The sequence below is a fragment of the Macaca nemestrina genome, chromosome 6 (assembly GCF_043159975.1).
Source record: "Macaca nemestrina isolate mMacNem1 chromosome 6, mMacNem.hap1, whole genome shotgun sequence".
NCBI lineage: Eukaryota > Metazoa > Chordata > Mammalia > Primates > Cercopithecidae > Macaca > Macaca nemestrina.
The window spans coordinates 86743013-86754018 of NC_092130.1; the positions used below are offsets into that span (position 1 = coordinate 86743013).

Below are 11006 nucleotides of genomic sequence, written 5' to 3' on the forward strand. Positions count from 1 at the left end.
GTCTTTAGATCTGTTTATTTGATGAGTCACATTTATTGATTTGAGTATGTTGAATCAACCTTGCATCCTGGGAATGAAGCCTACTTTATCATGTTTCATAAGCTTTTTGATGTGCTGCTAGATTCAGTTTGCAAGTATTTTTTTGAGGATTTTTGCACTGATGTTCATCTAGAATATTGGCCTGAAGGTTTTTTTTTTTTTTTTTTTTTTTTTTTTTTTTTTTTTTTCCTGTGTTTCTGTCAGGTTTTGGTGTCAGGATGATGCTGGCCTCATAGAATGAGTTAGGAAGAAGTACCTCCTTTTCAATTTTTTGAAATAGTTTTAGTAGAAATGGTACCAGCTCCTGTTTGTACATCTGGTAGAATACAGCTGTGAATCCATCATCTGCTTCTGGGCTTTTTTTGGTTGGTCAGTTATGTATTGCTGGTTCAGTTTCAGAGCTCCTTCATATTCTGTTCAGGGATTTAATTTTTTGTGGTTCAGTCATGAGAGGATGTATGTGTCCAGGAATGTATCCATTTCTTCTAGATTTTCTAGTTCATGTACATAGAGGTGTTTATAATATTCCCTGATAGTTGTTTTTATTTCTGTGTAGTCACTGGTAATATCCCCCTTATTATTCTGATTGTGTTTATTATTTCTGATTGTGTTTATAATCTTCCCTCTTTTCTTCTTCAGTAATCTGGCTAGCCATCTATCTATTTTTTCAAATTTTTTTGAAATCCAGCTCCTGGATTTGTTGATCTTTTAAATGGCTTTTCTTGTCTCTGTCTCCTTCAGTTCAGCCCTTATTTTGGTTATTTCTTGTCTTCTACTAGCTTTGGATTTGTTTGCTTTTGGTTCTCTAGTTCTTTAATTGTAATGTTAGCTTGTTAACTTGAGATCTTTCTAACTTTTTGATGTAGGCATTTAGTGCTATAAATTTCCCTCTTAACACTGTCTTAGCTGTGTTCCAGAGATTCTAGTACATTGTATCTTTGTTCTTAGTTTCAAAAAACATTTTGATCTCTGCCTTTATTTCATTATTTACCCAAAAGTCATTCAGGAGCATGTTATTCAATTTCCATGTAATTGTATCATTTTGAGTGTTTTTTGTTTGTTTGTTTTTGACATGGAGCCTCATTCTGTCTCCCAGACTGGAGTGCAATGGTGCAATCTCAGCTCACTGTAACCTCCACTTCCTGGGTTCAAGTGATTCTCCTGCCTTAGCTTCCCAAGTTGCTGGAATTACAGGTACCCATCACCATGCCTGGCTAATTTTCATATTTTTAGTAGAGACAGGGTTTCACCATGTTGGCCAGGCTGGTCTCAAACTCTCAATTCCTGACCTCAGGTGATCCACCCACCTCAGCCTCCCAAAGTGCTGGGATTACAGGCATGAACCACCATGAGTGAATTTTTTAGTCTTGACTTCTAATTTGATTGTGCTGTGGTTTGAGAGACTGTTATGATTTCATTTTTTTTTTTTTGCATTTGCTGAGGAGTATTTTACTTCTGATTATGTGATCAATTTTAGAGTAAGTGCCATGTGGCAATGAGAAGAATTTATGATTCTGTTGTGTTTGAATAGAGAGTTCTGTAGATATCTATCAGGTTTATTTGATCCAGAGCTGAGTTCAGGTCCTGAATATCTTTGTTAATTTTCTGTCTTGATCATCTATCTAACATTGTCGGTGGGGATATTAAAGTCTCCTGCTATTATTGTGTAAGAGTCTAAGTCTCTTTGAAGGTCTCAAATAACTTGCTTTATGAATCTGGGTGCTCCTTTATTGGGTGCATATATATTTAGGGTAGTTAGCTCTTCTTATTGAATTGAGCCCTTTACCATTATGTAATGTCCTTCTTTGTCTTTTTTTAATCTTTGTTGGTTTGAAGTCTCTTTTGTCAGAAACTAGGATTGTAACACCTGCTTTTTTCTATTTTCCATTTACTTGGCAAATTTCTCTCCATCCCTTTATTTTGACCCTATGTGTGTCATCGCATGTGAGATGGGTCTCTTGCAGACAGCATACAATTGGGTCTTGGTTCCTTATTCAGCTTGCCACTCTGTGTCTTTTAATTGTGGCATTTATCCCATTTACATTTAAGGTTGATATTGTTATGTGTGAATTTGATCCTGTCATCTTGATGCTAGCTGGTTATTTTGCACACTTCTTATGTGGTTGTTTTGTAGTGTCATTGGTCTGTGTATGTTAGTGTGTTTTTGTAATGTTTGGTAGTGTTTTTTCCTTTTTATATTTAGTGCTTACTTCAGGAGCTCTTGTAAGGCAGATATGGTGATAACAAATTTCCTCAGCATTTGCTTGTTTGAAAATGATCTTTTTTCTCCTTCACTTAGGAAACTTAGTTTGGCTGGATATAAAATTCTGGGTTGGAATTGCTTTTCTTTAAGAATGCTAAATATTGGCCCCCAATATCTTCTGGCTTGCAGGGTTTCTTCAAAGAGGTTCACTATTAGTTTCATGGGCTTCCCTTTGTAAGTGACTTTTCTCTCCTGCTGCCTATATTAGTCAGTTCTCACGCTGCTATAAGGACATACCTGAGGCCGGACGCAGTGGCTCACACCTGTAATCCCAGCACTTTGGGAAGCCAAGGCAGGTAGATCACGAGGTCAGGAGTTCAAGACCAGCCTGGCCAAGATGATGAAACCCCATCTCTACTAAAAATACAAAAGTTAGCCTGATGCAATGGCAGGCGCCTGTAATCCCAGCTACTTGGGAGGCTGAGGCAGGAGAATCACTTGAACCCGGGTGGCAGAGGTTGCAGCAAGCCGAGATCACGCCACTGCACTATAGCCTAGGTAACAGAGTGAGACTGTGTCTCAAAAAAAAAAAAGGCATACCTGAGACTGGGCAATTTATAAAGGAAAGGGGTTTAATTGACTCACAGTTCCTCGGGAAACTTGCACTCATGGCAGAAGGCAAAGCAAACACTTCCATCTTCACAGGGCAGCAGGAGAGAGAAGAATGAGAGCCAAGCGAAGAGGGAAGCCCCTTATAAAACCATCAGATCTCATGAGAACTCACTCACTATCATGAGAACAGCATGAGGGTAAGCACTCCCTTGATTCAATTACTTCCCAGAGGGTTCCTCTCACAACACATTGAGATTATGAGAACTACAATTCAAGATGAGATTTGGATGGGGAAACTACCAAACTATATCACTGCCCTTAACAATTTTTCTTCCATTTCCACCTTGAAGAACCTGATGATTATGTGTCTTGCAGATGATCTTCTCATGGAATATCTTTTTTTTTTTTTTTTTTTTTTTTTGAGACGTAGTCTCACTCTGTTGCCCAGGCTGGAGTGCAGTGGCGCAATCTCAGCTCACTGCAAGCTCTGCCTCCCAGGTTCATACCATTCTCCTGCCTCAGCCTCCCGAGTACCTGGGACTACAGGTGCCTGCTACCACACCCAGCTAATGTTTTTTATATTTTTAGTAGAGATGGGGTTTCACCATGTTAGCCAGGATAGTCTCAATCTCCTGACCTTGTGATCCACCTGCCTCGGCCTCCCAAGTGCTGGGATTATAGGCCTGAGCCACCGTGCCTGGCCTTCTCATGGAATATCTTACTGGAGTTCTCTGCATTTCCTGAATTTGAATATCGGCCTATCTAGCAAGGTTATAGAAGTTCTCGTGGATGATATCCTGAAATATGTTTTCCAAATTGGTTCCATTCTCCTCAGTTCTTTCAGGTACACCAATCAGTCATAGATTTGTTCTTTTTACATAACCCCGTATTTCTCAGAGATTTTGTTCATTCTTTTTTTATTCTTTTTCCTCTATTCTTGTCTACCTGTCCTTTTTCAGAAAGACAGTTTACAAGATCTGAGATTCTTTCCTCCTCTTGGAGTATTCTGCTATTAATACTTGTGATTGCATTATGAAATTCTTGTATTTTGTTTTTCAGCTCTCTCCAGTCAGTTATATTCTCTATCCTGGATATTTTGTCAGCTCCTGCAATGTTTTATTGTGATTTTTAGCTTTCTTACATTGATTTAGGATGTGCTCCTTTAGCTCAATGGTTTGTTTTAATCCACATTCTGATGTCTACTTCTGTTATTCAGCTGTATCAGTCTCAGCCCCTTTCCAAAACCTTGCTGGAAAGGTGAGGTGGTCATTTGAAGGAGAGAATGCACTCTGGCTTTTTCGAGTTTTCGGCATTCTTGCACTGATTCTCATCTTTGTGGGCTTTATCTACCTTTAATCTTTAAGGTTGCTGACCTTTGGATGGGGTTTGGGGTTTTTTTTGTTGTTGTTTTCTTTTTTAACAGTCTGGCCACTTTTCCACAGGGCTGCTGCAGTTTGTTGGGCATCTGCTCCAGTCCCTAGTTGCCTCAGATTTTTCCAGTATCTGGAGGTATCACCAGTGAAGGCTGTAAAACAGTAAAGATGGCAACCTGCCCCTACCTCTGGGAGCTTTGTCCCAAGGGGTACAGACCTGTTACCGGCCCAAATGCACATGTAAGAGGTAATTGGAGACCCCAGTTGGGAGATGTCATCCAGCCAGGAGGAACAGGATCATGGGGATCTGCTTGAAGAAGCAGCCTAGCTCCACTTTAGTAGAGCAGCCATGCTGTGCTGGGGTACTCTTTCTGCCCCCGCATCAGGTTGGGCTTTCCAAAGCCTAGAGGCTAGAATAGCTAAGTTGCTGGAACACCTAAGTTGCTGAAACAGCAAAGATGGTGGCCCACCCCTCCTTCTGGGAACTCTTTCCCAGGAAGTTTTCAAACCTCTGTGGGCTAGAGAATGTCAGTGGGAGTGATTGGAGGCCCCCAGTTGGGAAGTCCCACCCAGTGAGGAGGAACAGGTTGGGGACCCACTTAAGGAAGCAATCTGGTCATGCTTTTGTAGAGTAGCTATGCTGTGCTGTGGTACTACTTCCACTCCCAGGTGGTTTGGACTCTCCTAAGCCCACAGACTGGAATGGCTGAGTTGTCCAAATAACCTCAAGTATTGCTTTATAGAAATGTAAGCAGACAGGCCAGGCATGGTGGCTCACGCCTGTAATCCCAGCACTTTGGGAGACTGAGGCGGGTGGATCACGAGGTCAGGAGTTCGAGACCAGCCTGGTCAACATGGTGAAACCCTGTCTCTACTAAAAATACAAAAAGTTAGCCAGGCATGGTGGTGTGTGCCTGTAGTCCCAGCCACTTGGGAGGCTGAGGCAGAAGAATCGCTTGAACCCAGGAGGCGGAGGTTGCAGTGAGCCAAGATCGAGCCATTGCACTCCAGCCTGGGCAACAGAGCTAGACTTCGTCTCAAAAAAAAAAAAAAAAGAAAAGAAATGTAAGCAGACTAACACAGAGAGGTAAGCGAATCAGTGATAGCAGACAGCACAGAGTGACCAGTGCTGTAACAGAGGCATAATCAAGTTATAGTGGTAATACTAAATATATATTGGAAAGAGAAAGAGACATAATCCTTCTCTTTATGTGTTTTCAGTTTAGTGAAAGAGAGGACAAAAATGATTATAAAATACATTAAGGTATTAAGGAAATATAAGAAATATATATATAGGAAATGTATAAGGAAATATAAAGAATATAATTTATAAGGAAATATAAATATAATAAGGAAATACAAGGAATATATATAAAGAACTATATAAGGAAATATAAGGAATATAATATGCTATTAAGGAAATATCCCCACTGATGGGGTAGGGAGGAAACATTTATAATTCCATCAGCTGTGTATGAGAGTTTCAATTTCTCCACATTCTCCCATCACTTGTTATTTTTGTCTTTTGATTATAGACATTCCAGTGAGCTGTGAAGTGGCAATACTTCCCCACATTAATATACAGATTTAATGCAATTCCTATTAAAAAAAACCCAGCTGATATCTCATGTGGTCTCAATTTGCATTTCTCTAATGATGTTAAACATTATTTCATGTACTTATTGGCCATTTGTATGTCTTCTTTGGAGAAACATGTATTCAATTCTTGGCCATTTTAAAATTGAGTTATTTATCTTTGTATTGTTGAGTTGTACTAGTTCCCCCCTTTTTTGGTGGCGGGGGGAGACAATACATGACAGTATTGATCTTAATTTAGAGTTTCATGGTAAACTTGCTAAAACCTAAATCGGATTACATTCCTCTGAGCTCCAAAACCTCTGTGGCATTCCATTGCCTCCTGCAGTCTTACTGGGGTGGAGAATGCTGTGAAGATTTTGTACTAGTTCTTTATGTATTCTGGTATACATGATTTGCATATATTTTCTCCCATTCCATAGGTTGTCTTTTCACTTTATGGATAATCTTTGAAAAACAGCAGTTTTGAATTTTAATGCAGTCCAATTTTTGTTTATTCTGCTTTTGGTATTACATTAAGAAACCATTGCCTACTCCAGTGTCAAGATTTCCACCTATGATTTGTTCTAAGAATCTTTTTATTTTAGTTCTTACAGTTAAGTTTTCAATCAATTTTGAGTTAACTTTTTTTATATCTTGTGAGGAAAGAGTCCAAGTATAATTCTTGTATGTTGATATTTAGTGTCTTGGCAACGTTTTTTAGAAGACTAATATTTTCCCCGTTAACTTTTCATGGAACCCTCATCAAAAATCAGTTGAAATACAAGAAACTCCACAGCAAAAAAAGAAAAAAAAAATCAGATTTTAAAATAGGCACAGGATCTGAATAGGCATTTCTCAAAAGAAGTCATACAAATGCCCAATAAATATATAAAAACATGCTCAACACCACTAGTCATCAGGGAAATGCAAATCAAAATCACAATGAGGTATCCTCTAATTCCAGTTAGAATGGCTATTACTAAAAAGACAAAAAATACCAAATGCTATCAAGGATGCACAGAAAAGGGAACTCTTACATACTGTTGGTGGGAATATAAATTAGTATAATCATGATATAAAACAGTATTCAGCTTTCTAAAAAGTAAAACTGAAAATAGAACTACCATATGATCCAGCTGTCCCACTACTGAGTATTCATCTAAAGGAAAGGAAATCAGTATATTGATGAAATATCTTTACCCCCATGTTTATTGCAGCACTATTCACAATAGCCAAGATATAATATAAACCTAAACGTCTGTCAGCAAATAAAGAAATGGTATACATGGTATACAGTCATGTACTGCATAACGACATTTTGGTCAACTAAAGACAACAAATATGATAGTGGTCCCATATGATTATAATGGATCTGAAAAATTCCTTTTGCCCAGTAATGCTATAGCTGTCATATGTAGTGTAATTCATTACTCATGTTTGTGATGATGCTAGTATACACAAACCTACCAGTTTTATAAAAATATAACATAATTATGTACAATGCATACAATGCCTAATAGTTGATAATGATAATAAATGACCGTGTTACTGGTTTATGTATTTACATATATTTCATTATTATTTTAGCATATTCTTCTACTTTTTAAAAAACCTGTTAACTATAAAACAGTTAACAGCTTCACTGTAAAACAGCTTCAAGCAAGTCCTTCAGGTAATATTCCAGAAAAAAGCGTTGTTATAGGATATTCCAGAGAAAAGCATCGCTATACTGCTCTATGCTTGTAGTTGCCCATGAAAACCTTCCAGGGAGACAAAATATGGAGGTGGAAGTCCGTGATATTGATCATCCTGACCCTGTGTGGGCCTAGGCTAATGTGTGTGTTTGTTTCTTATTTTTAAACTAAAATAGTTTAAAACATTAAAAAAAAGTCTTAAAATATTTTTAAAAACTTATAGAATAAGGATATAAAGGTAAATATTGTATACAATGTGTTTTATTCTAAGTGTTATTACACAAAAGTAAAACAATAAGTTTATAGAGTAAAAAAGTTATAGTAAGCTAAGATTAATTTATTATTGACAAAAGAAAAATACTTTTTACAAATATAGTGTAGCCTAAGTGTACGGTGCTTAATAAAGTCTACAGTAGTGTTCAGTAATGTCCTAGGTCTTCACATTCACTCAGCATTCACTGACTCACCCAAAGCAGCTTCCAGTCCTGTAAGCTCCGTGAATGATAAGTGCCATATACTGGTGTACCGTATTTTTCTGTTTTTTATACTATATTTTTACCATACCTTTTCTGTGTTTAGATACACAGATATTTACCATGTGTTACAATTGCCTGCAATATTTAGTACAGTCACATGCTGTACCAGTTTGTAGCCCAGGAGCTATAAGCAATAGCATATAGCCTAGGTATATAGTAAGCTCTACCATCGAGGTTTGTATAAGTACACTGTAATGTTCACGCAATGAAAAAATTGCCTAATGATGCACTTCTCAGAATGTATCACCATCTTTAAGTGACACATGACTGTATACAGAATGGGATGGGTTTGTCTTGGATATCGGGGTAATACTGTCATTGTAGAATGTGTTGGAAAGGTTTCTTTCCTTTGTTTCCTGAAAGAGCTATTAATTACTTTCAAACACTTTTATGCATCATATGAAATGTGTAATATTCTGTTTTTTCTTTCGTTCAGTAAAATATATTTTCTAATATTGCTGTCACTTTTTTTGGTGCATTGGTTATTTAGGAGTATGTTCTTTAACTTCCAAATATTGAGGGTATTCCCAGATTTCTTTCTGCTATTGATTTCTAATTTAATTCAGTTGTGCTCATAAAACATATGTCTTATGATTTTATTCCTTTAAAATTTATTGAGATTTGTTTATGACCTAGGTCCGTGGTCTATTTTGGATAATGTTCTTGATGTTTGCCAAAAAATGTGTATTCTCAGCCTACATCATACTGAATGGCCAAGAGCTGGGAGCATTCCCCTTAAAAACTGGCACAAGAAAAGGAAGCCCTCTCTCACCACTCCTGTTCAACATAGTATTGGAAGTCCTGGTCAGAGCAATAAGGCAAGTGAAAGAAAGAAACAGCATCCAAATAGGAAGAGAGGAAGTCTTACTATCCCTGTTTGCAGATGACATGATTTTATATGTAGAAAACCACATAGTCTCAGCCTAAATGCTCCTTTGGATGACAAAAAAAATTTCAGCAAAGTTTCAGGATACAAAATCAACATATAAAAATTACTAGCATTCCTATACACCAACAACAACCAAGCATGGTGCCAAATCAGGAACAAAATCCCATTCACAATTGCCACAAAAAGAATAAAATACCTAGGAATACAACTAACCGGGAAGGTGAAAGATCTCTACAATGACAATTACAAAACACTGATGAAAGAAATCAGAGATAACACAAACAAATGGAAAAACATTCCATGCTCATGGATTGATCAATATCATTAAAATGGCCATACTGCCCAAAACAATTTACAGATTTAATGCTGTTCCTATCAAACTACCAATGACATTCTTCAGAGACTAGAGAAAAACTATTTTAAAATTCCTATGGAACAAAAGAAGCCCAAATAGCCAAGGCAATCCTTAGCAGAAATAACAAAGCCAGAGGCATCAAGTTAGTTCATTTTAAACAACTACGGGGCTACAGTAACCAAAACATCATGTTACAGTATAAAAACAGACACATAGACCAATGGGAAAGGATAGAGAGCCCAGAAATAAGGTCACACACCTACAACCATCTGATCTTTGTCAAAGTTGACAAAAACAAGCAATGGGGAAATGACTCCTATTCAATAAATGGTGCTGCGATAACTGGCTAGCCACATGCAGAAGTTTGAAGATGGACCCCTTACTTAGATGATGTACAAAAATCGACTAAAATGGATTAAAGACTTAAATGTAAAACCCAAAACTATAAAATCCCTGGGAGACAACCTAGAAAATACAGTTCTGGTCATAGGAACTGGCAAAGATTTTGTGACAACCAAAAGCAATTGCAAAAGAAAAGCAAAAATTGACAAATAGTACCTAATTAAACTTAAGAGCTTCTGCACAGCAAAAGAAACCATCAACAGAGTAAAAAGACAATCTACAGAGTGGGAAAAAATATTTGCAAACTATACATCTGACAATAAAGTCCAGGCTGAGGTGGGCTCAGATGGAGATGAGGAACTTGTTGGGAACTAGAGCAAAGATAACTCTTGTTAAACTTCAGCAAAGAGATTGGTGGCATTTTGCCCCTACCCTGGAGATTTGTTGAACTTTGAACTTGAGAGAAATGATTTAGAGCATCTAGTAGAAGAAATTTCTAGGCAGCAAAGCATTCAGGATGTGACCTGGATGCCCTTAAAAGCATTCAGTTTTATATAGTCACAAAAAGATGGTTTGGAATTGGAACTTATTTTTTAAAAGGGAAGCAGAGTATGACAGTTTGTAGCCTGATGATGCGATAGAAAAAAAAAACCATTTTCTAAGGAGAAATTCAAGCAGCTGCAGAAATTTGCATAAGTAACAAGGAGCTAAATGTTAATCAACAAGATAATGGGGAAAATGTCTCCAGGGCATGTGAAAGGTCTTCACAGCAGCCCCTCCCATCACAATCAGGGAAGCCTAGGAGAAAAAAATGGTTTCGTGTGCTTGGCCCAGGGCTTTGCTGCTGTGTGCAGTCTAGGGACTTGGTACCCTGTGTGCTTGCTGTGGCTAAAAGGGGGCAACATACAGCTCAGGCCATTGCTTCAGAGGGTGCAAGCCCCAAGCCTTGACAGCTGACACATGGTTTTGGGCCTGTGGGTGCACAAAAGTAAAGAACTGAGCTTTGAGAACCTCTGCCTAGAATTCAGAGGATATATGGAAATGCATGGATGTCCAAGCAGAAGTGTGCTGCAGGGGCGGAACCCTCATGGAAAACCTCTGCCGAGGCAGTGCAGAAGGGAAATGTGGAGTGGGAGCCCCCACACAGAGTCCCCACTAGGGGACTCCCTAGTGGAACTGTGAGAAGACAGCCACCATTCTCCAGACCCCAGAATGGTAGATCCACCAACAGCTTGCACCTTGCATCTGAAAAAGCCACAGACACTCAATGCCAGCCTCTGAAAGCAGCCAGGAGGGGGACTATACCCTGAAAAGCCACAGAGATGGAGCTGCCCAAGGTTGTGGGAGCCCACCTCTTACATCAGCATGCCCTGAATGTGAGATAT

The 11006-nt window shown here is 38.4% G+C and overlaps 1 protein-coding gene across 15 annotated transcripts in view; it reads left to right on the forward strand.

Annotated features, from left to right (window-relative positions):
- LOC105491963 (KIAA0825 ortholog) overlaps positions 1-11006 on the forward strand; it is a 473971-nt gene that overhangs the window by 13310 nt on the left and 449655 nt on the right. Inside the window, exon 1 of one of the 15 annotated variants that reach the window (XM_071097808.1) lies at positions 1456-3051. The exons of the other annotated variants lie outside the window; for them this stretch is intronic. The gene's annotated coding sequence lies outside the window, so the exon portion shown is untranslated. Of the gene's footprint in view, positions 1-1455; positions 3052-11006 lie in introns of those variants that run through there. 15 annotated transcript variants of the gene reach the window in all.